We start from the raw sequence: 24,519 nt of genomic DNA on the forward strand, positions 1-24,519 counted from the left end.
AGGGTTCTGGTTTCTCTTCTCTCATTAATCTGTGTCTAGTTTTTCTTCCTAACTCCAAGCACCATATCCTACTGACAGATCAGGTTCAACAATTGAAACAGAACCAAGGACCCTCCACATTTCACGGTCAGCTCTGGTCCCTGATCTACTGCCTTACTTCTGTCTTTTCTGTGGTAAACACTCTGACAAAAGCAACTTGAGGGGAGTGTATTTTGGCTCACAATTCTAGGACAGTCTATCATGGCCAAGGTGGCAGAAGCTTGAGGCAGAGTCTTAGGCACAGTCAGGGAGGAGAGATTGATAAATGCTCTCCTTATGCTATGCTAACTTTTCCTTCTGATGCAGTCCAGAACCAAAATTCGGGGAATTGTGGCACCACTTTTACATCTAGTCTTATTGCCTCTATTAATCAAACCAAGAAAATTCTACTTATCAATGGTCAGAGACTAATCTATTTAAAATAATCTCCCATATTTATGCCCAGAGTGGTGTCTTCTCTATGATTCAAGATCTCACTAAGTCGATAGGCAATATTAACTATTCTCCACTGGAATACTTTGCCTTAATCTGATTCTTTCTATATGACAATCTGTCCATCCTAACACCCAGAACACAGTCATATGGTTTACATACAGAACTCATCATTCTTCAGGGTACCCCATATGTAATCTCTAATGAATCTTACTACCTATCGCTTCAAGATATGTTTCAAATATACATGACAGACTTGAACACTTGTGACCTCTCAGTGATATCTACAAGAAATTCCAGGTCCCTTGCCTGATTGCTCAAAAAGGGTCCTCCTCTATTAAGACTCAAATGGATTCTGCACTGAGACAACTCATAGTGATATTTATTTTAATTATGTGAGTCAGATCATACCACTCTGCCTTAGTAAAAGCACTATAATATTTTTCCCATTACATTTTGACAAAATTTCACTCTGGTCAAATGCTGTAAGTTTGTTGTTTCTTAAATAAATATAAGGTGTTTTTCTACCTCCATCACTTTGCCGTTGCCATCATCTTATCCTGCCATGTCTTTTTACACTCAGAATTACTCTTTAGTTGATAAACTTTCCATAAACACTTCACTAGGAAAGCAGCTGCCATCATAAATTTCAACGCTATTTTATTAAATGCTTTAAGTGCACTTAGCCCAAAGCAAGACAGATAAAGATTATGAATTGGAATCTGCAAACCTGTGAAACCAAAATGCATGATATTTTTAAATTGTTCATCTGTCAGAAGAACATAAAGCTAACTAAAACTTTAATAACTTTTCTTGGAACTGTTCTAGGCACATGAAAACCATTCATGAAGACTTAGCTAGTAAACGAACAGTGAAAGAACAATGTACCCAGAAAAGTTATTGGGTCACTGTGGGTTGAATTTACTGAACCAGCAGATGGGGTTTGAGTTTTCGATTCTTATAGTCTAGTGTCCAGTGTTTGTATTGCATGCTATCCAATAAGTTTATTTTTTATGCGGACTTATCTCATTGGTTTGAAATCATACACTGGAGTTCAACAATGTTTTGCTCATTTTGCTACATTCTTATTACCCCGTCACTACAACTAGACTTTTAAATATTTTCAGTTATATTATATAACTAGAATACCAGTATGCTTGTTTATATTTATGACACCCCACCTAGCTTAGTATGATGTTTGCAATCGGATTTTAAAATTCATCATAATAATTAATAATTCATAATTTCCCCTAAGCTAAGCTTAGGAGTGTCATGGCAAATGTTTAATATCCCCATCGACAGCTAGAAAACCACAAGAGAGTGTTGAAGTAACTTTCCCAAGGTTACCCAATGAATCATTGCCAGTGCTAGAATTAGATCCCATAACTCATTCTTGTTTAGGAATGCACTTTTTATTCTGGTTCTCAGATAAACAGGGAGAACAACGTGTCTCACCGTCATTTTTCATTGGTGAGTTTAGGATAGACAAGGCCTAAATCAACTTTCTAATAGGGGTCTTTATTTCATTTTGGAAGTTCTGTAAAATATGGCTAAGGATCATTAAATGTTACAGATGGGTTTAAGCTGAGATTAGTTTATTGATCATTAATCAGCTAGTGAGCTTTTTAATAATTAATTAGAAAATGTTGCCAAATTGTTCAGGGTTCATTGTACTTACAAGGAAAGATGTCTTCAATAAATTGTGAAAATATAAAAAGTTATGTCAACATGTGTATAATTGTACTGCCTTGCATTGAATACTGCTTAAACAGAAGTAAATTATAATAAGAATTTCCTGACATGAAGTCAGAATCCTCTTTTCACAAACTGCAATTAGTTGCTGCTCCCAGAGTCAAACACAATACGTGTAAAAAGTAATGAACATAATTAGTATTAGCCTAATGATAATTGCTAGAATATTATCTGCATTGAATTCTGGCTTATCAAAATCAGTTAATAATGCTTCATTTTGAAAGACTTCATTTTACATATTTTTATTTTTCCATTATATCACATTAATTGTGCCAGACAAGTTGTACAACAGCTTTTCTTAATAAACTGGTTGCATGGTTTTTCTGAACCCCTTTTGGGATGATCAGAATTACTACTGAACAACTAAATCTTAGCCTATATATTTCATTTAAAGGAAAATTCTAGCCACTTTGCGGTTTTAATAAAGCCCAATCAGTTTGTAACTCACTGTGCTGTGAGTGACTTAATGTCTATTATCTTACCTTCAAGTCCCAAGTAGTTTTAATGTCTACTGTGCCCTAGACTTTCGGGACACATCTGCATGAGTTCAGCAAGGCTTCCAACTATGAGGTGCTTCTCCAGTTTCTGCACTTGCCTACCCTGTGGTTTGGCTCTTTACAACAGAAGAAATGTACCATTCCCCATGGGGCTTCATTCTCCTGCTTTTCACCCAGTTTTGTTACAAGCAGCATTTGCACTATTGCTATTTTCTTCTAGCACATCTTTCTTCACCACCTTTCAATAACGTATTAGAACAAACGCTCGTGAGAATTGTGCCTTCAAGATTTTGTTGTCTAAAATCTGGTACTTAGGAAAATGGTGGACTAATATAGGTGCTCATTAAATATTTGGTCTGGATGAGTGAAAACCATCTTTCCTGTTGTTGCTGTGCTTAAACAAAGAAAATAAATTCCAATATGCTTAGAATGGAGTTTCTGTCTCTGGCAGAGCAAACATTATTTTATTTATTTAATTCCTTGCTGTGATTTCTAAAGATATCTATGTATACTAACTTATCCAAGACATATCATAATTAAGTGTGCAGTGGTACATAATCAATGGTAACATCTAATATTGGCATTTTCTATCGTCTTCTAGTTTGATTTAAATTGTGTTGTAGCAAGTCAACATATATTAAATTACTTAAAGGCAGATTTATATAAGTAGTATCATTTAGTATCATTACTACATCTGTTATCTTTGAATGCAGCTTTTTTGAATCTTTTGAATGCAGTATTGAGAAGTAGACAAAAAAAATCAGACTTTTCACTTACACCTGATTTTCTTCAATGTGTAATTGTGCTTTGGGAATTGTGGATTCAGAACTCAAAGAAATGTTTGTGGCTGTGAGCAGCCCAGTCTCAGGATGCCCAGATTCCTTTACGAATACATATTCATAATAAGATTGAAATTTATCATCATAAGAATTAGAAGAGGGACATTTTCTTTTAACAACAGAAACTTCGAAACAAGAAAAAAAATGAATAGTAAAGAAGGAAACCCAAACTTATTCAATAAGTCGAAAAATAATTAAATTTCATTTTATTTTTTATCATGCTTAGGTTTTTAGCAGAGGGTTTGTACCAGCTAATCACATCCTGTACCACAAGGGACAGTTACCTCACATAGGTACTTATTTAAAAGCTAAAATGGTAGTTTTTAAATTTCCATATAGTATTTAATATTATTCATTTTAATCTGAATTTTAAAAATTGTCGCAATTAAATTGCCCAAGATTAAAATAACATCTCCAGAGGTTTTGTCTCAGAGAATACACCAAGGGAAGGGTTTTCATTGTAAATTTAAATAGGAAGGATGATGTAGTATCAAAAATTATATATTACCATAAATTGGTATTCACAGAAATAAAGAAATCAAACCCTGTCTGGAGAAGTTGCTTGTATTGTGTACATTTTACCAGGGGCTGATGATAAAGAAACTCTCGTGCCTCAGACACTTACCAAGAGGGCCAGCCTTATCAAGAAACCCCTTCGCAGCATCTGTTGTGGGCTGTACAGCAGACTGGTCAGGTAAGAAATTGCGGGTAGACCACAGCAATTCCTGTCTGAAGAAGCCCTAGAGCAGTAGAACTGTGATACACATTGAAATCTGATGTCTGCACACTCAGTATAATCTGTCAGATTGTTTTCCCAATTCCTGAACAATGGCCTTTTCCATCTTGAAAAGGACTTGTCAGTTGATCACATAAAATTGTGCTCACTGCAGAGAGGCTTCCCATCTTCCCTGCAATTTCTGCTTGCTGAGGTATTTTTTTCATGACTTTTGATTGAATGAGGAATTCTGCCATCAGTTCTCTTCTGTCTTTCTGGGCTATGAAAATGCACCTTTCATATATTCCATATGCTTACATTTTAACCACAGAGAATCAAAATACATCGTGTGCAGAAATATTACAGATTCTTGAGGAATTTTTTAAAGTCGTTTTTTAGAAATCCTTTATGTTGGTAAAGTAAAAATTATTTCATGCCATATATAAGCCACAGTGACTCATCAGGGAAGACCCAAATCCAGCCATGTCACCACAGCATTGTAGGGGACCATATAATTAAAGTCATCATGGCCCCAATTTATCTGTTTTCTTTATGAATCATTGAGACAAAGGACCCATGATGTGATCTTACTCTTGTCACTTCAAAAGTGGATACAAATAAATAAACACTAACTCATCAGCATAATTGTGATGTTTCTGATAAATAGGAACTATAAAATAATCTCTCCAAGGTACAGCAATTAATTTCTATTTATTATAAAGGAGTCAGGACATATTTTAGATTTATTTCATGAAGACCAAAGAACCCCTTCCTACACACACACACACACACACACACACACACACACACACACACACACACAAGAGAATTAAACATTTCATGTTCATAACATGAGATGAAGAAGTTTGACTCACAAACAAGTAAATCTTTTGGCAAATCAGATGAAAAAAATTACCTTTGACTGATAAAAGACTTTAAAATTTAAAATGTCCTCCAACAAAATAGCGCTTATAATATAGGGTTTACATTTAACATAAGATGTAAATTTGTTGAAGATATTACCGGCGAAAGGAGAAAATGATGTACTAAAATAATCTCTGTTGTCGTTAGCAATCTCAGTGAGTGGAACCTGCAGACCATCGCCTGGATGCATTGTATGTGCGAGTGAGAAGAGGTCACCTGAGAATGCAGAGGAAGATAAGTGAGCCCTCATAACACCGTCTAGTTTTGGGAGTGGTTTAAGTGGAAATATTGTTCTCACATATCTACCTCGAGAGAACCCTATGCCTACTCACCATCTTCCTCATTTCTAACTCAAACTGTTTTTCCAGGTTTAGTTTGATGAATGTATGTCACTTTATTTCCATAAATATTCTTTGATCAGCGTAAATTAGCAGGACCTATCACCACACAAGGAAAGATGGGTTCTAAAGAACTTTTCCTTCAGTGCTCAAGGTTAACACTGAGCTAACCAGGCCTTAGTAAGTACTTCCTTAAAATAATCTTAAATGGGTTGAGATTATTTTCTCCTCTCTTGTATCTTAAGCTTGTTTTCCTTGAAGGCAATGGAATTTCAGTATTCATTAGATATCCACTATGGTGTTCAGAGTAACACCTGTCTAACTACACCCCTCTTTCTAGCTGCCGCTGGTCCCATTATCAATGGCTGCCTTCTGAGACCTGCATAGCCGTGTAGAAAAGTATTTGAGGGACCAGTGTTTTGCTTCCTTGGATTTTCCTAGTTGTTTGAAAGATGACCAGACAGTTGATGTCATGGCGGAAGATGACTCTGGGAAATGCTCTTAGAGTAAGGCAAACAGTGAAAGAGACGGAGTCATTGACCCTGACGACACGGAGTACTTCTTAACACTGAGCAACAAGGGACTTGAGGAATTTTAGAGAAAAATACTTTTCAATTTCGATTAAGGTGGTTACTGTGTTTATTTTTTATTAGATCGTAATAATTTCAGTAAATACATTTCCGTACATATTTTACAAGACGGTAAGAAAAAACAAAATTGCAGTATTTGCCAACGTCATTTCAAACCCAAACAAACAGCTGACAGGAATGTCTAAATCCCAAACACAAACTTACTTACTTCTTTGGTTATTTCTGCCTGTCAAGATAAAAACATAAAGCCACATGTATGGTAGATTTTTGGCCTCTTTGTCTCAGGATTGTTTCCTACATTTTAAATACTCTCAGTGAATTCTCCAGAATGTATTACGTAGACTTTTTATTCAGTACTTATGGTTCTGAGCACTTATGTCACTTCTAGTTCCCATAGCCCCAAACTTGTAATTTCCTTGGCTTGAAAGACTGTGTCCCTCTCTCAATTTACTAGGGATTCACCTTTGGGTTTTCATGAGTTATCTTCCCACTGTTGTTTCAGGTTCATTGCTCCTTGTCGTTTCCATGTTATAATTTATGGGTTTAATTGGTGGCCCTCCAATCATTGGGATTTTCTTTACCTCAACGACTTTTCAATTAGATTGCAACACTCTTTGTGACCCAATTATATATAAACTTTGCCAAGCTTGGAATCTTCCAGGTTACCAAAAGAAATAAGACAAATAATAAACTGTAAAAGAAAAAAAAACTCGTAAGATAATTTCATGTGTAAAATAATGTTATATTTCTTTTCACTGAAGAAAAAAATCAAAATAATCGAAAAGTTAAGAATTAAAGTCAAACAATCTTTATTAAGGAATGAATGATATTGTTGAGGTCTCAATAACAATATCTTCTGCTTATTTGCATTTTGCCAACAGCGGATTATTTTGGTAATTAAGAGTTTTAAAATGTGTACTTTCATTTTTCTTCTTCATGACTGTGCATCCAAAGCTAAAGCAGTGTTGGCTTTCTCAATGATGTAATGATTTGCCCCTAGATAACAGAATAGTTAGAAAACAAAAGTTCAAGGAAAGGTTAATGGACAATATTAGCTGAGCACAATCTTCATAACCCTCAGCTCCTCAGTGAAAGCATAGGTTGTGATATTCTGAATGCTGCTTCTGTGCAAAACACAAAACAAAAATCTACCAGTATTCTTAACTCTACCTACAATAACTGGATCCTGTTCCTATTTGTATAGCATGAATGATTAAAAACCACATTTGATAGATTTCAGTGATAAGAAATGTTCACAGAGGGCAAAAAAACATTTTTAAGAAACGCTTTCTTTAGGCTGTATTTTTCTGTATATTTTGATGCTAGGTTCCTGAACAAGAAATGCTCCAGACCTTCTATCCTCATTTTAGAAAAACAAAAGAAATTAATAAATATTTGGAAACATGTTTAGAAATGTGGCCAGAGGCTTTCCTGACTCTGTATCAAGAACTGTAGATAAGACGTCATAGAGACTGTAACTTCCTTTATATTAAATTGACCTGTATCAATTGCATATATTAATAAAACTCTGTGTGGATTTAGATAAATGAAAATAGCATATACTTATACTTCATGCCTTCCTTTATTCATACAACCCACATAACTTTTGAAACCATGTGAATTCACTAGTCATCCCCAAATGCTAGTCCACTTCTCAAAGTTTCCACGTGTGAGAGAACATGCAAACATGTCTTTCTATATTTGGGTTATTCCACCTCATATAACATCATATATATATACACAAATTACTAAGGCTTGACTTCAGTTTTCTTCAGTACTACAGATGGTCACGATGCAGGTCTGATACGTGGCTCTTCCTTCTCTTGGAGGGTTCTACTGTCTCCCTAATCTGAGAGCCATGGAGTCAGGAATCTCTCTGAAAGCTGTGTCACTGTTGGATTAGACATTTACTCTACCACATTGCTGCTACTATCAAGATGATTGGGCAGGGAAACCTATGTGTGTTTTATATTCTTTAGATTCCATGCTGAGCAATGTTACATCCACTGACTAAACTTGATACGGAGGCTAATCCCTAGTGTGATTTCTCACCATTCATACTAATTTCATCTATGCCACAGAGCAGGTTCCATTGTTTACTGGAGACATTTTCTCCTCCCATGTGCCTAAGTTGCTGAAAGTGTCTCTTCTGTGGTTTGAAGGGTAGATTTGTTTCAGGCTAAAAAAAAAAAAGGAATTGCTTTCCTCAGGGGTAAAAAGATTTGTTAAGGTTGCTACCAAAGGCCTTAAAGTCTTAGCTTTGTAAGTCTATGCCACTGAAGGTGTGACAGAGATTCACTGTGTATACGAAGTCCCCCTGTGCCACTGTCACCCCAGCCAGACCCATGGGGATGAAGTATTCAAGGAGTGAGCGCCACAGTACATGAAAAACTCACCCTGAGTGCTGCTTCACAAGTGACAAATGTCTACTTGGATTTGTGCTTATCTTCTTATTAGTCACACTGATGAGCTTGTAGCAAGGCAACTGGTCATCTGGGAATTTGCAATTGTGTGGGTCTGGTTGATTGGAGACATTGCTCATGTAATTTCGGAGGGACACATTCAGTTGGGGGTTTTATAAGACACCACACTTTCCCACTGTTTATGGTGCTTGTTCTCTTTATGTTGAAAATCACATTGGTGACTATGATGACAGAATTGGTTTCTGTAATATCCATAAGAGTTATAAGTGCCCAGAGTTACGGAGAGTGGGTTTCATGCTTACCTACAAGAAAGAGTTTTAAGCCACTAGGATAGACTGACAATGAGTTTTATTTATTAAGACAGAGTCTTGGGGGCTGGAGAGATGGCTCAGTGGTTAAGAGCACTGACTGCTCTTCCAGAGGTCCTGAGTTCAAATCCCAGCAACCACATGGTGGCTCACAACCATCTGTAATGCTCATATAAAAATAAATCAATAAATCTTAAAAAAACAAAGACAGAGTCTTACAGCGTCTAATATTTCTTAAGCTGACCCAGAACATTGTAATACACACTTCTCTCAAACTCATGGAACTTCTGTGTCAGTCTCACAAATGCTGGGATTACATGAGCCACCACATTCACCATGCAATGAAACACTGAGCTCTCAAGGCTGTCAGTATTACATTTGGATAAACATTGTAAGTAGCTGTTTTTATGTTTCCTCTAAAGTTTATAATCTGATAAACTTTAAGAAAGCACATCCCCCTTTTCAATGTTATATAAGAAAGCAAATCATAACTCCAAGTTCTCTCCTTCCAGGCTTGTTTTTGTTACTTAAATTATAACCTTAAACATAACAGTATTCAACAAAAAGGAAGCTTCCAGAAGTCAAACATCACTTTTCACCTCTTGGATTCTCACTGTTTTTATCAACTACTTTTAGCTTAGTAAAAGGCTGCCATTGAAATGATACGTACCTTACTATCAAGTTCGTATCTTGTGTAATAATTTCCAGTAATTACATGGAATAAATGACTTTGAAAAACTCTGCTCCATGTGTAAAAGCCACACCCATAAACTTCTCTATTAATTTACATGCAAGTTTTAGAAATATTATAATAATTGCTACAGCCAAATGCCTCCATTTCTTGGCTTCGCCAAGAACTTGAACTCAATATTCTTTATCATAGTGATTTGTGTATTATGACGTCGCACAGTATAGCTACTGTTCTATCCTGTGGGCACTGCTTGTATTGATGCCCTATAGCTGCAGTAACAGTAAAGTGAACAAAATGGTTTGTCTAAACAGACATGACCATGCTTCCTCGGAGGCTGTGTAGGATCTCTTCTTGTCCCTTTAGCTATGGACCCCGGAATGTTAGCCATGGGACGTTCCTGGTTTCCAACGCTCTTGCTGTAATTACTGCTCAGTTATCACAATGTATGCTCCCTTGTGTCTCTTTCTGTAGACATACTTTCTTCTAATACGGACAACAATCATACAGACTTATATCTCTCGCATGACCTCTTTCAACTTGATTACATCAATGAATACTATGTCATTCATAGGTGCCGAAGAGCTAGAGTTTCAAATTTACCTTTTATGGACACAATCTAATCGGTAATATCTGTCAAGATGGAAATGCTAACAATTCGGCAGGGGAGAGAAGAAACCCTTATATATTGTGGTTTTTTTTTTTTTTTACAAAAAAAATCTATATTTACAAAAGCATGGCAGTATTGTACAAGTAAGAATGGGAGTTTGTTACATGTACTAGGGTTGTTTGACACCATAGGTGGGAGCATGCAGTGCCTGGAGTGTGAGGCGTGAAGGCACAGGGGATTTGCAGGGCAGTAATCTGAAGATCTGCCAGAGATGCTGGCCAGCCTGAGCCATCCAGTAATGATAAGAACTGGGGAAACAAATGCCCGGAACTTTCACGTTTTAAACACCTAGCAGCATCTTTTGAGTGACATTCAACTATCAAGCACCTAGGGCAGTGAGCAGAGGGAAACCTGAAGTGATGATTCCAAGTGACAGAGGAAATGCTCAATATAGCTCATGTAGTGGAAGTTCACAAAATAATTAGAAGAAAAGTAGTTCATAACCTTTAAAATTTAAAATAAATTCATTTCGAAACTCATTATTAAGTAACAGAATAGTATGGTATAACATCTGTTATATTATTTTAAAAGAAAGTTATTGGTAAAGTCAACTTTTAAAGCTAAATTTACTTGATTTGGTATTTTCTTTTGTATGATGTTTCCTTCTGTATTTCTATTTAGTGAGGCATGAATTCTCAACACGGATGTTTTTTAAAAAAGTGGATTATAAAATAGGAAGTCTGGCCTTTGCTAAATAAATGTTCATTAAAAATATATCTAGATAAACATGATCATGATGATGTAATTGGATTTTATGGCTCTACAGAAAGTATAAGAAAACATTGGTAGCAGGTGAGTCATGCTCATTAACATGTCTCAGGTATACATTAGTACTAGCAACTCCGTAGCAATGAAGAAGAAGGGGAATAAAGCAGATGACAAGGAACAGCACAGCACTTGGTGCCTAACTTCTCTTCACAACATCACTTAATCCCTGAGTGATTCACTGAATGATCTAAACATGCTGACTGGCCTGTAGGTCCCGATTAACTTCATAAGACTTTCTACTTAACTGCGTACTGGTGTATTTATGGACATCAAAAGTCCCTCCCCTGTTTTATAACTGTGTTCTATGCCTTTTGTTTTCATTCATTCTTTTATACACACAGATCCATATTTCAAACATATTCTGCTCATTTATATTTTGCCTAGTTTCATAATAGTATATTTTAATAGCCAAAGTTTTTTTTTTTCATTTCAAGTGAGTCTAAATTATAGTTTTAAATTTGACGTACAGGTAGAGTATTTTAAATCCTATTTATAAACCATCTGGAACTGAATGTCATCAATAATTCCTTTGTTGCCTTTGATAAGTGCCAGAATTTAGATTTCATTTTTACTTAATTAAAATATAATTGTGTAATTTCACTCTCTGTCTCTGTTCTCCCTGCCCCTTCTATGTCCCTTCCATTCCCACTCCAAATTCACAGCTTCCTTACCCTTAAAACATGGCTCTTAACCTTACTAACACAGCGACCTTTTAATACAATTCCCATGCTGTGGTTAACCTCTTCAATAAAATTATTTTCACTGATGTTTCATAACTTTAATTTTGCTGTTATGAACGCTAATGTAAATATTCACATTTTTCTCATGCTTTTAAGAGACCCCTGTGAAAAGGTCATTTGACTTTCAAGAGGTCTCAATTAACAGGTTAAGAAACCATTGCTTTAAAATACTTTTTGCATGCAATTGATTCTGATCACAATTTCCCCTCCCCCAACCCTTTCTAAATCGTCCAGACCACCAACCCATGCAATTCCACTTACATTCTCCTTTTAGAAAAAGAACAGAGAAAAACAAAGCAAAACAATTTTTTCAAAGCATACACAAACAGGTAGCACACAAAACCACAAAACCCCTAAAAACTCAAAATCAGAAACCATAATATACAGCATAATTCTTTAACAATTCTTGTTATATGTACATATAATAAAATAAAATAATCATATAACCTGCTGAAATCACTCCCCATTTCTGTGATTCTAAGGTTGGATACTGTGTATCAATATTAGATAACCAATTGGGAGGTCAGATGTTCTCTATATTTTGATTGGCTGCGGCCTTCTGTAACAGTTTCCTGCAATAAGAAGCTTCTGTGATAAACAATGAGTCCTATACTTATCTGTGGGTATGGGGCTATATGGAAATCTATAATTATCCATAATTTGGTTTTAATTATAGTATAGAAAATAATCCATGTTTATTTATTCTATGAGGTAAGCATCCTTTTTGAGACAAAATTTCTTATCAAATTTCTGTAATGCCTTGGGTGACTAAAACCTAGTTCTGAGAATGTCTTTTTATTTATGCCAAAGTATGACAAAAGGAAAAACAAATCTTAGAATGATCTTTGATGCTTACATCTCCTTGATCCTTGAATGTGGTCAACAAGAATATCATTTTGGAACATAAGATAAAGTCATGTATTATTGTCTGCCATTTTCAAGGCAGAATCCCATTCTGAGCATTGATATCACACATCAAATCAGCACTATTTGTCATAAATTCAGTTACAATACAGAAAAACACATTATTGTTCAAAAATCTAAGAAAAGACTAAATGGCTTTTAAAAATAGTAATATTTTATTCCTTTCAAATTTATTATTATTATTATTATTATTATCATTATTATTATTATTATTAACCTTTTTTAAACTCCAGTCATTATTACCCTCCAAGTCTATGGTCCACCTTCCGACAGTCCCTCATATAATTCTTCCTTCCCTCTCCCCAAGATGCCTCCCCACCTCACCAGACCTACCCACTTCTTGAGGCCTCAAATCTCTCCAGGATTAGGTGCATCTTCTTTCATTGAGGCTAAACCAGGAAGTCCTCTGGTATGTATGCATCAGGGGGCCTCATATCAGCTCCTGTATGCTGCCTGGTTGGTGGCTCAGTGTCTGAGGCATCTCGGGGGTCCAGGTAATTTGTGACTACTGGCCTTCCAATGGGTTCACCCTCTTCCTCAGCTTCTTCCAGCCTTTCCCTAATTGAACGACAGGGATCCCCAGCTACTGTCCATTGGTTGGGTATAAGTATTTGCATCTGACTCTTTCAACTGCATGCTGGGGCTCTTGGAGGGCAGACATCTAGGCTCCTGTCTGTAAGCACACCATAGCAACAGTAATAGTGCCAGGCCCTTGAGCATCCCATTGAGCTGGACTGCATTTTGGGCCAGTTCCTGAACTTCCTTTTCCTCAGTCTCTTCTCCATTTTTGCCCATGCAATTCTTTTAGACAAGAACAATTCTGGGTCAGAGTTTTTGACTGTGGGATGGAAACCCCATCCTTCCACTTGATGCTCTCATTCTCTGGAGATAAAATCTACAAGTGCTTTCTCCCCACTGTAGGTCATTCCATTTAAGGTCCCTCCAAAGAATCCTGAGCATCTCTCACCTTCCAGGTCTCTGGTGCACCATAGAGCAGCACCCTCTACCTCCTGAGGTTGCCTATTTTCGTTCTTTTTGCTGGCATTCAGGGCTCCACTTCTGTTCCCCACCACCACCACCAATACCTGATCATGTTGCCCTTTTTCTCTCCCTGTCCCTTCTCCAACACAGATCCTTCCTTCCCTTTGCTCCCCATGATTACTTTCTTCTCCCTCCCAAGTGGAATTGAAACATCTTTGCTTGGGCCCTTCAGCTTGTTAACAGTCTTAAGTTCTGTGTATTGTATCTTAGGTATTCTGTACTTTCTTGGTTAATATCAACTTATTAGTGAGCACATATCATGCATGTCCTCACTAAGGATGATATTTTGTAGTTCATCCTTTCATCCTCAAAACTCATTAAGTCCTCACTCTTAATAGCTGAATAGTATTCCATTGTGTAAATGAACCACATTTTCTGGATTTGTTCTAGCATTTGTGGGACATCTGGGTTGTCTCCAGCTTCTAGTTATCATAGATTAGGTTGCTCTGAACATAGTGCATGTTCCCCTGTGATATGGTGGGACATCTTTTGGGTATATGTTCAATAGTGGTATAGCTAGGTCTTCAAGTAGATCTATTTCCAATTTTCTAAGGGAACCTCCAGATTGATTTCCAGAGTGGTTGTCCATATTCTTTCCAATATGGGTTGTGGACACCCGAGTTTTTATCTTAGCTGTTTGGGTTTTTTGGAGGATAACTTCTTCAGTTCTTTATATACTTTGGTTATTATCCCTCTATCAGATGTGGGGCAAGTGAAGATTTTTTTCCCAGCCTGTGGGTTGCCAATTTTTCCTATTGACTATATCCTTTGCCTTACAGAAGCTTTTCAGTTTCATGGGGTCCCATTTATCAATTCTTGATCTTAAAGTCTAAGCCATTGGAATTCTGTTTAGGAAATTTCCCACCAGGCCAATGAGTTCAAGGGTCTTTCCCACTTTCTCTTCTATTAGATTCATTGTATATGATTTTATGTTGAGGTCCTTGTTCTACTTAGACTTGAGCTTTGATCAAGGTAGCAAATATGGATTTATTTTTATGTTTCTACACATCAACTACCAGTTAGACCAACACCATTTATTGATGACACTTTCTTTTGTCCATTGTATATTTGTGGCTTCTTTGTCAAAGATCAAGTGTCCATAAGTATGTGGTTTTATTTCTGGATCTTCAGTTATAATCCGTTGATCAACCTATTTATCTCTGTATCAATAGCATGTGGTTTTTGGCACCATTTCTCTGCAGTACAGTTTGAGATTAGGGATGGTGATTCTCACAAAAGTTCTTTTACTGTTTAAAATTTTTTTCGCTATCCTGTGTTTTTGTTTTTCCATATGAAACTGAGAATGGCTCTTTCCATATTTTTGAAGAATTGTTTTGAAGTTTGATGGGGATTGCATTGAATCTGTAGATTTCATTTTGGTAGAAAGCCCATTTTTATTACCTTAATTCTACCAATCCATGAGCATGGGTGATCTCTCCATTTTCTGCTGTCTTCTTCCACTTCTTTCTTGAGAGAACTGAAGTTCTTGCCATACAGTTCTTTCACTTATCTGGTTAGAATTACCCTACGATATTTTATATTACTTGTGACAATTGTGAAGTGTGCTGTTTCTCTAATTTCTTTCTCAGCTAGATTATCATTTATACAAAGTCTACTGATTTATTTGAGTTCATTTTATATCCACCGACTTTGCTGAAGTTGTTTATCAGCTGTAGAAATTCTCTAGTAGACTTTTGGAGGTTACTTATGTATACTATCATATCATCTGCCAATAGTGATACCTTGGTTTCTTTTTTACCAATTTGTATCCTCTAGATCTCCTTTGGTTATCTTATTACTCTAGCTAGAAGTCATTAAAAACCTCCCAACTCAAAACCACCCAGGACCAGATGGCTTTAGTGCAGAATTCTACCAGACTTTAAAAGAAGAGCTAGGGGTTGGGGATTTAGCTCAGTGGTAGAGCACTTGCCTAGGAAGCGCAAGGCCCTGGGTTCGGTCCCCAGCTCCGAAAAAAAGAACCAAAAAAAAAAAAAAAAAAAAAAAGAGCTAACACCAACACTCCTCAAACAATTCAATAAAACAAAAACAAAGGAACATACTTAATTCATTCTATGAAGTCACAATTACTCTGACAACTAAAGTACACAAGGCCCAACAAAAAAATAGAACTTCAGACAAATTTTACTTATGATTATCGATGCAAAAATAATCAATAAAATTATTGCAAACAGAATCCAAGAACACATCAAAATGATCATCGAGCATGATCAAGTAGACTTCATCCCAGGAATGCAGGGATTATTCAATATATGAAAATCCATCAAGGTAATCCACTACATATACAAACTCAAGATAAAAACTACATGATCATCTCATTAGATGCTAAAAAAAAATTGACAAAATACAACAGACGTTAATGAATTTAAGGCCCATATCACAACACAATAAAAACAGTATACAGCAAAACAACAGCCAATATGAAATCAAGTGGAGAATTAACTTGAAGCAATCCCACTAAAATCAGTGACAAGACAAGGATGCTCACTGTCCCATTATCTACTCAATATAGTTACCCAAAGTTCTAGATAGAGCAATAAGACAACAAAAGGAGGTCAATGGGATACAAATTGGCCTTTCAAATTTTTATTGTCTATGTGAACACAGTATCTTTCACATCTAAAAGCAAAAATCCATCAGTTGTTTTCAAATTTTAATAAATTTGTTTTCCCTCTCTGAAGCTATTTTTCTTTTAAATTAATTCAGTTATCTTTAATAGTGTATGTTTGTGACTCCATCTGTCCTATATTAGATGTAATATGTCAGACCTTATTTCAGGAAGAGGTCTAAATCTTACCTCTGTTGGCACCAATAAACACAGCTTCTTTTCTCTGATTTGATTCATCTTTGTACAAATATATTTAACACATGGCAATACCCCAGGATTTAGCCGAAAATCTTTTTCCAGAGGTTATTAATTTTTTGAAATCAGAACCAAAGAATCCCAAGTGTCAGCCAACTACATCAGCCCTTCCTAACTATTTGAATGCCCCAAGATTCTAATGTTAGAAATTTCCCACAATAATACTTAGATGTTTTTAGATCTCCTTTGTTTCTTTCCCCATCCAATAATAAATCACTGTATTTTATGTGAATACCAGGTTACCATGTACCTAAAAGAGTTTTTAATTTTTTACCATACACATTTGCTAGAAATCATTAATTTGAAAAATTAATACTCAAAAATAAAATATTTAAGAAAGTAATATTTATTGCTTAGCCAAACATACAATTTATGGTTGGGTTGCAAAAAGGTGTTTGCAGCATGTGAAGTCTCAGAATTTTTACCTGAAATTTCTTAGTATACAAGCCAATAAATCCAACATGTCTAATGAGAAACAAAATATTATATCTAAGGGGAAATGCACTTATTTCTGTAGTTATGTAATGTTATATAACCAGAAATAGCTTCACAACAGGTATAAAGAACAGGTCGTTCAGAGTGATTCAAGCAGATAAGAACAATCTGAAGGACCTTTATTATGAACACAAGAAGTTCATGGAACATTCAAAATAGACATAGACAGAAATAAGATGCATGGAAAATACTTTATGCACATTTATACTCTGCATATATTTTGAAGCACTTGGTTATGGTTTCTTCTTTGAAATTTGGAATTATCTTCTTTTAACTAGCAGTTATTTTTCCATATTAAATGTGTAGGCATATTTCTGTAAACATGAATATATGCAGAAATCATGGCATATGTGTTCTCAATAAAGGAATATTTCATAATTTCATAAACATGACTTTTGACCCCATTAAATTGTCATGGGAAATGATTAATAGAAGACATTCTTTATTTCTCTTAAACCATTAGCATTACTAGAAAGAAAGATGTAGTTAGAGTTACAAAAAAGAAAATACAGTTTAACTTCCAAAGGAAAAAGAAGCTGCCAAAAAATAAATAAATGATAAATTTCTCTATAACACTGTCCCTCAGAGTAAAGAGACAAAGATCACACATACTGTTAGAAGCACTTGGTCAGTGAGAATAAGATGTTGAGTGATATTGAACATGAGATATGCACGTTGGAATTGCCAGCTAACCAAACTACCTGAAAAAGAGTAGTGCCTGAATGCTGAGGAACACATCATGTAGAAGGAGTTTCCCATCTCTATCTACATCAACAATTTAGTGTACACTGATTTATAACACAGAGAAAAATATTTTTAAAAACTCTTAATATTTATTTTGTCTTGCCAAAACATTGATATTCTTCAAAAGCTATAAAAATAACTAACAAAGTAATCCCACTTTTAAACTAATAGCCAATGAAAATAAGATATTGATTACAAAGGAATAGCTCTCCTCCTATACTGTTTATAGCATCATTCGAAATAACTCAGACATCGAATGAATATAAAAGTATGTTGACATATGACTATGACTAGAGAAGGTGTGTAAACAGGGGGGTGTGATAGAACCCTATAACGGAGGGAAATCTGTAATTTCTGATCACACAGATAAATCTGGAAAACATTGTTCAAAGTAAAGTAAATCAGATATAGCAAGGACAACACTGGGTAATTTAAGTCATATGTGTGATTAAAAGTAGTACTTTCAGGGACAGAGAATTGAAAGACTGGCTGCCAAGGGTGAGGGAAATGGGAATACCTTGGGCGGATTTTCAGTGTTGAAGGTTGAATGATCTCCAAGGCTCTAATGCACAGCATAAGGACCACTGTTAACCAACTGGATCATAAACTTGAAATTTTCATCACCACACACATCAAAAAGTGACAATACAATGTGATGTTTACATTAATTATCTTCACTGCAATGATTGTTTTATAATATGTTATATTAATTATGTTGCCTTATTTCTGAACATTTTCTATGAAGTTGACAAGAAGTAGCACATTTCATGGATCAGAAGTCACAACGCCTCCTCTGGATGTTCTCTGGCCAGACTTACAAAATGCCAGATTTATTTTTCTTCAGTTAAAAAAAAAAAACATTTCCAAACAAAGAAATGAATTGTTTACATAATTCAGCTCTGCCAAAATGTAACTGAATTTGAAATTTCCATGCTTCTGTGTACACTGTTGACCTGGGTATATGCTCTTTGCTACTCTGGACCATTCATGACCCTTTCTCATTCAATAATGATACTTCAAGTTTCTCCATTTTTTTATTCAGTAGTCATACTCCTTTTTCCCCTATCTTCCTCCTCTTCACATTTCTCTTCTGCTATCAGATTGCATGGACAGGCAGCTCTTCTTTTAACATATGCATAACATGAAATTTGTAGAGACACATGTGGCATATCATGCAATCATGACCACAATGTCTTATGACAAGGTAGACAGACTTTCAAGGAATTAGACACATGGAAGCTTAGGGTCATTCCTGGAAATTCTATTGTAACATTCACTTCTAGATATTCCACAAAATGAAATGTGTGTGTGTGTGTGTGTGTGTGTGTGTGTGTGTGTTATACTTCAAGTTCCAATGAGCAAATGTTATAATTTTATAAATGGCATAAAGAAATTAACCCAGAAGTTCAGTAAAAATTTACTGTTTAGAATAATTTGGCAAACATACATTTTAGATCTCTAACTTACTTTACAAAATAAAGCCAAACACACTGTGGTAAGAAGTGGGTGTCTAATATATAGCTCAAAAGAATGCTTTTATTTTTACCATGTTAATATATTTTTAAAGTAGTTAGTATAAAATGGATCAAATGATTCAAAACAACCAGAATATATGCCACAAATATATGTGGCATATCTTATAATAATTAAAATTTCAAATACATTAAAATAATATATATCATTAGAATAGTGCCTCAATCTATCACATACGTTGTACTGGGAAATAGAATTGTCTTTTTGGTTTATGAAAGAATGATAATCTTAATTTTAACCAAGGAACAGGGATTAAAATAAAATGAAGTTCTACTTGCCTTATCAAATCTTATCAAATAAAAGGTCTAAAACATATAATGAATATTTTCAGCTTCAATAAATATAACAAATACTTAGTGCCTCTCAGCTCAAATGGAGGCTGTGGCAGTTTCCAAGCTTAGGATAAAATACGGAAAGAGAAAATCCAAAATTTAAAGAGGAGGCCCCACTGGAATTAGGAACGTTTACTAAAAATACTGTTTTATTATATACTAGTTTGCATAGTGAAATCAGAATAACATTTCATGTCCATTGTGGTCTCCCTTCAAATTTATAACTCAAATCTAAACATGACAATACAGCAGATAAAGTACCCTGAGGGAATTATGCACAATGTTTGATTGCAATTTTAAAAAGTTGTCATGGTCTTTGTTATCCTTTTTCAAAATTTTATTTACTTATTTTTATACTCCAGATTTTATTCCCTTCCCAGTCCACACTCCAACTGTTCCACATCCCATACCTCTCCCCACCTCGTCTCTCCAAGAGGACATCCCTGCCTCCAGCCCCTACACTACCAGACCTCTAAACTTCCGGGGCCTCCAGTCTTTTGAGGGTTAGGTGTATCTTCTCTGATTGAACACAGACCCGGCCTCCTCTGCTGTATATGTGTTGGAGCCCTCATATCACTTGTTGTATGCTGCCCGGTTGGTGATTTAGTATCTGAGAGATCTCACGGGTTGAGGTTAATGGAGACTGCTGGTCCTCTTACAGGGTTGCCCTCTTATTCAGCTTCCTCCAGGCTTTCCCTAATTCAACCAGAGAGGTCAGCACCTTCTGTTCATTGGTTGGATACACATATCTGCATTTGACTCTTTCACCTGTTTGTTGGATCTTTTGAAGGAAAATCATGATAGGTCCTTTTTTGTGAGCACCCAATAGTTTCAGTAATGGAGTCAACTCTTGGGGCCTCTGCTTGAGCTGGACCCCACTTTGGCCTGTTGCTGGACCTTCTTTTCCTCAGGCTCTTCTCCTTTTTTCTCCCTGTATTTCTTTTAGACAGGAAGAATTATGGATCATAGTTTTGACTGTAGGATAGCAACCCCATCTTTCACTTGATAACTTGTCTTTCTGCTGGGGCTGGGCTCAATAAGTTCCCTCTCCTCTCTGGAGAGCATTAGAACTTAGAGTTTCTCAAGAAAGAAATTAAAGATCTCAGAAAATGAAGAGATTCCATGCTCATGGATAGTCAGAATTAACAGAGTAACCATGACCACCCTACCAAAGGCAATCTACGGATTCAATGCAATCCCCATCGAAATCCCAACACAATTCTTCAAAAACATGGAAAAAGCAATTCTCAAATTCATCGGAAAGGCAACTAACCCAGAATAGCAATTCTTAACATTAAAGAATGGCTGGGGGAATGACCATCCCTGATCTCAGGCTCTGTTATAGAGCAATAGTGATAATAAGTGCATGGTATTGGTACAGAGACAAACAGGTTGATCAAACGAATAGAATTGAAGTCCCAGAAATAAAACCACACACATACACACACTTAATCTTTGACAAAGAATCCAAAAATATACAATGGAAAAAAGAAAGCATCTTCAATAAATGGTGCTGGTCTAACTGGCTGTCTGTATGTAGAAAAATGAAAATAGACCCCTATTTGTCACCAGGCACAAAATTCAAGTACAAGTGGATCAAGGACCTCAACATAAAACCAGATATACTCAATCTAATAGAAGAAAAAGTGGAAAAGAGCCTTGAATTCATTGGCACATTAGAAATTTCCTGAAAGGAACTCCAGTGACTCATACTCTTAAGACCAAGAATTGATAAGTGGGACCTCATGAAACTGGAAAGCTTCTGTAAGACAAAGGACATAGTCAATAAGACAAATCAGCAACTTACAGATTGGAAAAAAACTTCACTAATCCTACATCTGATAGATGGTTAATATCCAAAATATATAAGGAACTCAAAAAGCTAACCACCAAAATAATAATAATAATAATAATAATAATAATAATAATATAATAAAATAATCCAATCAAAAATGGGATATAGAACTAAACTGAGAATTCACAACAGAGGAATCTCAGATAGCTGAGAAACACCTGAAGACATGTTCAAAGTCCTTGGTGATCAGAGAAATACAAATTAAAATGACCCTGAGATTCTACCTTACACCAGTGAGAATGGCTAAGATCAAAACCTCAGGTGATAACACATGCTGGTGAGGATGTGGAGAAGAAGGAACACTCTTTCATTGCTGATGGGACTGCAAACTGGTACAACCACTCTGGTAATCAATTCAGAAGTTTCTCAGAAAATTGAAAATAGACCTACCTAAGACCCAGAAATACCACTCTTGGCAATATATCCAAAAGATGCCCCGTCATATCACAGGGGCACATGTTCCTCTATTTCATAGAGGAGGCCTTATATGTGATAGCCAGAAGGTGGAAACAAGCCAGATGTCCTAAGACAGAAGAATGAATAGAGAAAATGTTCATTTACACAATGGAATACTACTCAGCTATTATGAACAAGGATATCCTGAGTTTTGCAAGCAAACAAATGGAACTAGAACATATCATCCTGAGTGAGGTAACTCAGACACAAAAGGACATGCATGATATGTTCTTATTAATAAGTCGATATTAACCCAAAAAAAGTACAGTATACCCAAGATACATTCCACAGAGCTCAAAAAGGTCAAACAAGCTGAAGTGCCTAAGTGAGGATGCCTCAGTTCCACTTGGGAGGGAGAAGAAAGCAACCACAAGAGGGGAGGGAGGGACAGGGGAGGAAAAGGGGATGGAGGTACGGAGAGAGGGGAATATAATCTGGTATTGGGTTGGGGAAAAGTACTGAAGCCCTAAGGGCAAGCAGAAAGAATGGAAACAGTTGGCCTCAGGAGGGAGGAGGTTGAGAGAACCCTCCAGAATGGGCCAGAGACCTAGGAAATAAGAGAATCTCAGGACTCAATATCAAGGTTTTGAAAGATAAAAATATTGAAAAGTTTTACAGCATGAGGAATTTAGTTAATAACAGTGTTCTAAGCTCTTTAAAATAGCTAAAGATTTCATTTAAAATATGTTCATCATTAAAGTAATTTAATGCCATATATAGTTAGTTAATAATTTTACAACCTATATACAGATATAAAAGAGATAATATTGCATACCATAATATGATTTTCCTAGTCAACCAAAAACTTTTAATAAATTGTAGAACTGTCATGAATAATAAGACCCTAAAAGAACAGTATGAACCTAACGGCCTGGATTGAGTAGTAAAATGGGAGAAAGGACATTACGAAAAACTGGTGAAAATCAAAGTGTAGCCTGATCTTCTTCTCTCTGTCTCTGTCTCTCTGTCTGTCTCTCCCTGCTTCTCTTTGTCTATCTATGTCTCTGTTTCTGTCTCTGTCTCTCTGTTTCTCTGTTCCCCCCCATGAGTGTTTGTGTGTTTGTGTGTTTGTGTGTGTGTTTGTGTGTTTGTGTGTGTGTGTGTGTGTGTGTGTGTGTGTGTGTGTCCCTCCCTCCCTTCTTCTCTGTGCCCTTCTTTTTATAACCAGGTCTCACTCTGTACCCTACTCTGGCAACAGACTCATGATCTTCTTGCTTCCAGTTATATAACACCATACCCAGCCTAAAGACATCAATTTCTTAGAAGGAATGTGCCCTTTATGTAAGGTGTGATAATTCTGGGAGAGGATATGAGAATTCTTTACACTACCTCAATGATTGTCCTCTACTCCTGTTCCATTTTTATTATATATTGATTGAACAAAATAAGGGTTTTTATTGAAATGTTTTCATTCATTTATTTAATGAACACAGGCTGTATTCACTCCCCCCATTTCTTTTTTCTTTTTTTTTTCTTTTTTTGGTATCTTTTTTTTTTCCATTTTTTCATCTTTATTAAATTGGGTATTTCTTATTTACATTTCAAATGTTATTCCCTTTCCCGGTTTCCAGGCCAACATCCCCCTAGCCCCTCCCCTCCCCTTCTATATGGTTGCTCCCCTCCCCATCCTCCCCCCACTACTGCCCTTCCCCCAACAATCCCGTTCACTGGAGGGTCAAGCCTTGGCAGGACCAAGGGCTTCCCCTTCCACTGGTGATCTTACTAGGCCATTCATTGCTGCCTATGATGTTGGAGCCCAGGGTCAGTCCATGTATAGTCTTTAGGTAGTGGCTTAGTCCCTGGAAGCTCTGGTTGCTTGGCATTGTTGTTCATATGGAGTCTCAAGTCCCTTCAAGCTCTTTCAGTCCTTTCTAAGATTCCTTCAAGGGGTCCCATTCTCAGTTCAGTGGATTAATGATGGCATTCGCCTCTGTATTTGCTGTATTCTGGCTGTGTCTCTCAGGAGAGATCTACATCCAGTTCCTGTCGGCCTGCACTTCTTTGCTTCATCCATCTTATCTAGTTTAGTGGCTGTATATGTGTGGGCCACATGTGGGGCAGGCTCTGAATGGGTGTTCCTTCTGCCTCTGTCCTAAACTTTGCCTTCTTATCCCCTCCTAAGGGTATTCTTGTTCCCCTTTTAAAGGAGTGAAGCATTCACATTTTGTTCATCCTTCTTGAGTTTCATGTGTTCTGTGCATCTAGGGCAATTCGAGCACTTGGGCTAATATCCACTTATCCATGTCACTCCCCCATTTCTTACCCACAGTTCTTTTTCTAAATCCATCTATTTTCCTCTCTTTGTAGCCTACATAAAAAGAGAAAGCATATATTTCTGTGTGACTTTCTGATTTCGGTAAACATCTGGAAAATGCTCAACAACCTTACGAATCATGGAAACACAAATCAAATCTACACTGAGATTTTATCTTATCCCAGCCATAAGTCTATCCTAAGTACAGAAAACAATAAAACAGAGCACAAGTAATAGAAAATATGGCCTCTCTACTCCTGGAAGCACTGTAATTTAATCCT

General features: G+C 36.2%; 1 long non-coding RNA gene across 1 annotated transcript in view; it reads left to right on the forward strand.

The window, feature by feature from the left end:
* Nucleotides 1–4,086: 4,086 nt before the first annotated feature.
* LOC120097391 (uncharacterized) overlaps nucleotides 4,087–24,519 on the forward strand; it is a 35,732-nt gene continuing 15,299 nt past the window's right edge. The window contains exons 1-2 of the long non-coding RNA XR_015639712.1: nucleotides 4,087–4,253; nucleotides 5,346–5,436. This is a non-coding gene — a long non-coding RNA (uncharacterized LOC120097391). The remainder of the gene's footprint in view (nucleotides 4,254–5,345; nucleotides 5,437–24,519) is intronic.

This window comes from Rattus norvegicus, chromosome 16, assembly GCF_021556685.1.
Source record: "Rattus norvegicus strain SHRSP/BbbUtx chromosome 16, alternate assembly SHRSP_T2T, whole genome shotgun sequence".
In the NCBI taxonomy this organism is placed as follows: Eukaryota; Metazoa; Chordata; class Mammalia; order Rodentia; family Muridae; genus Rattus; species Rattus norvegicus.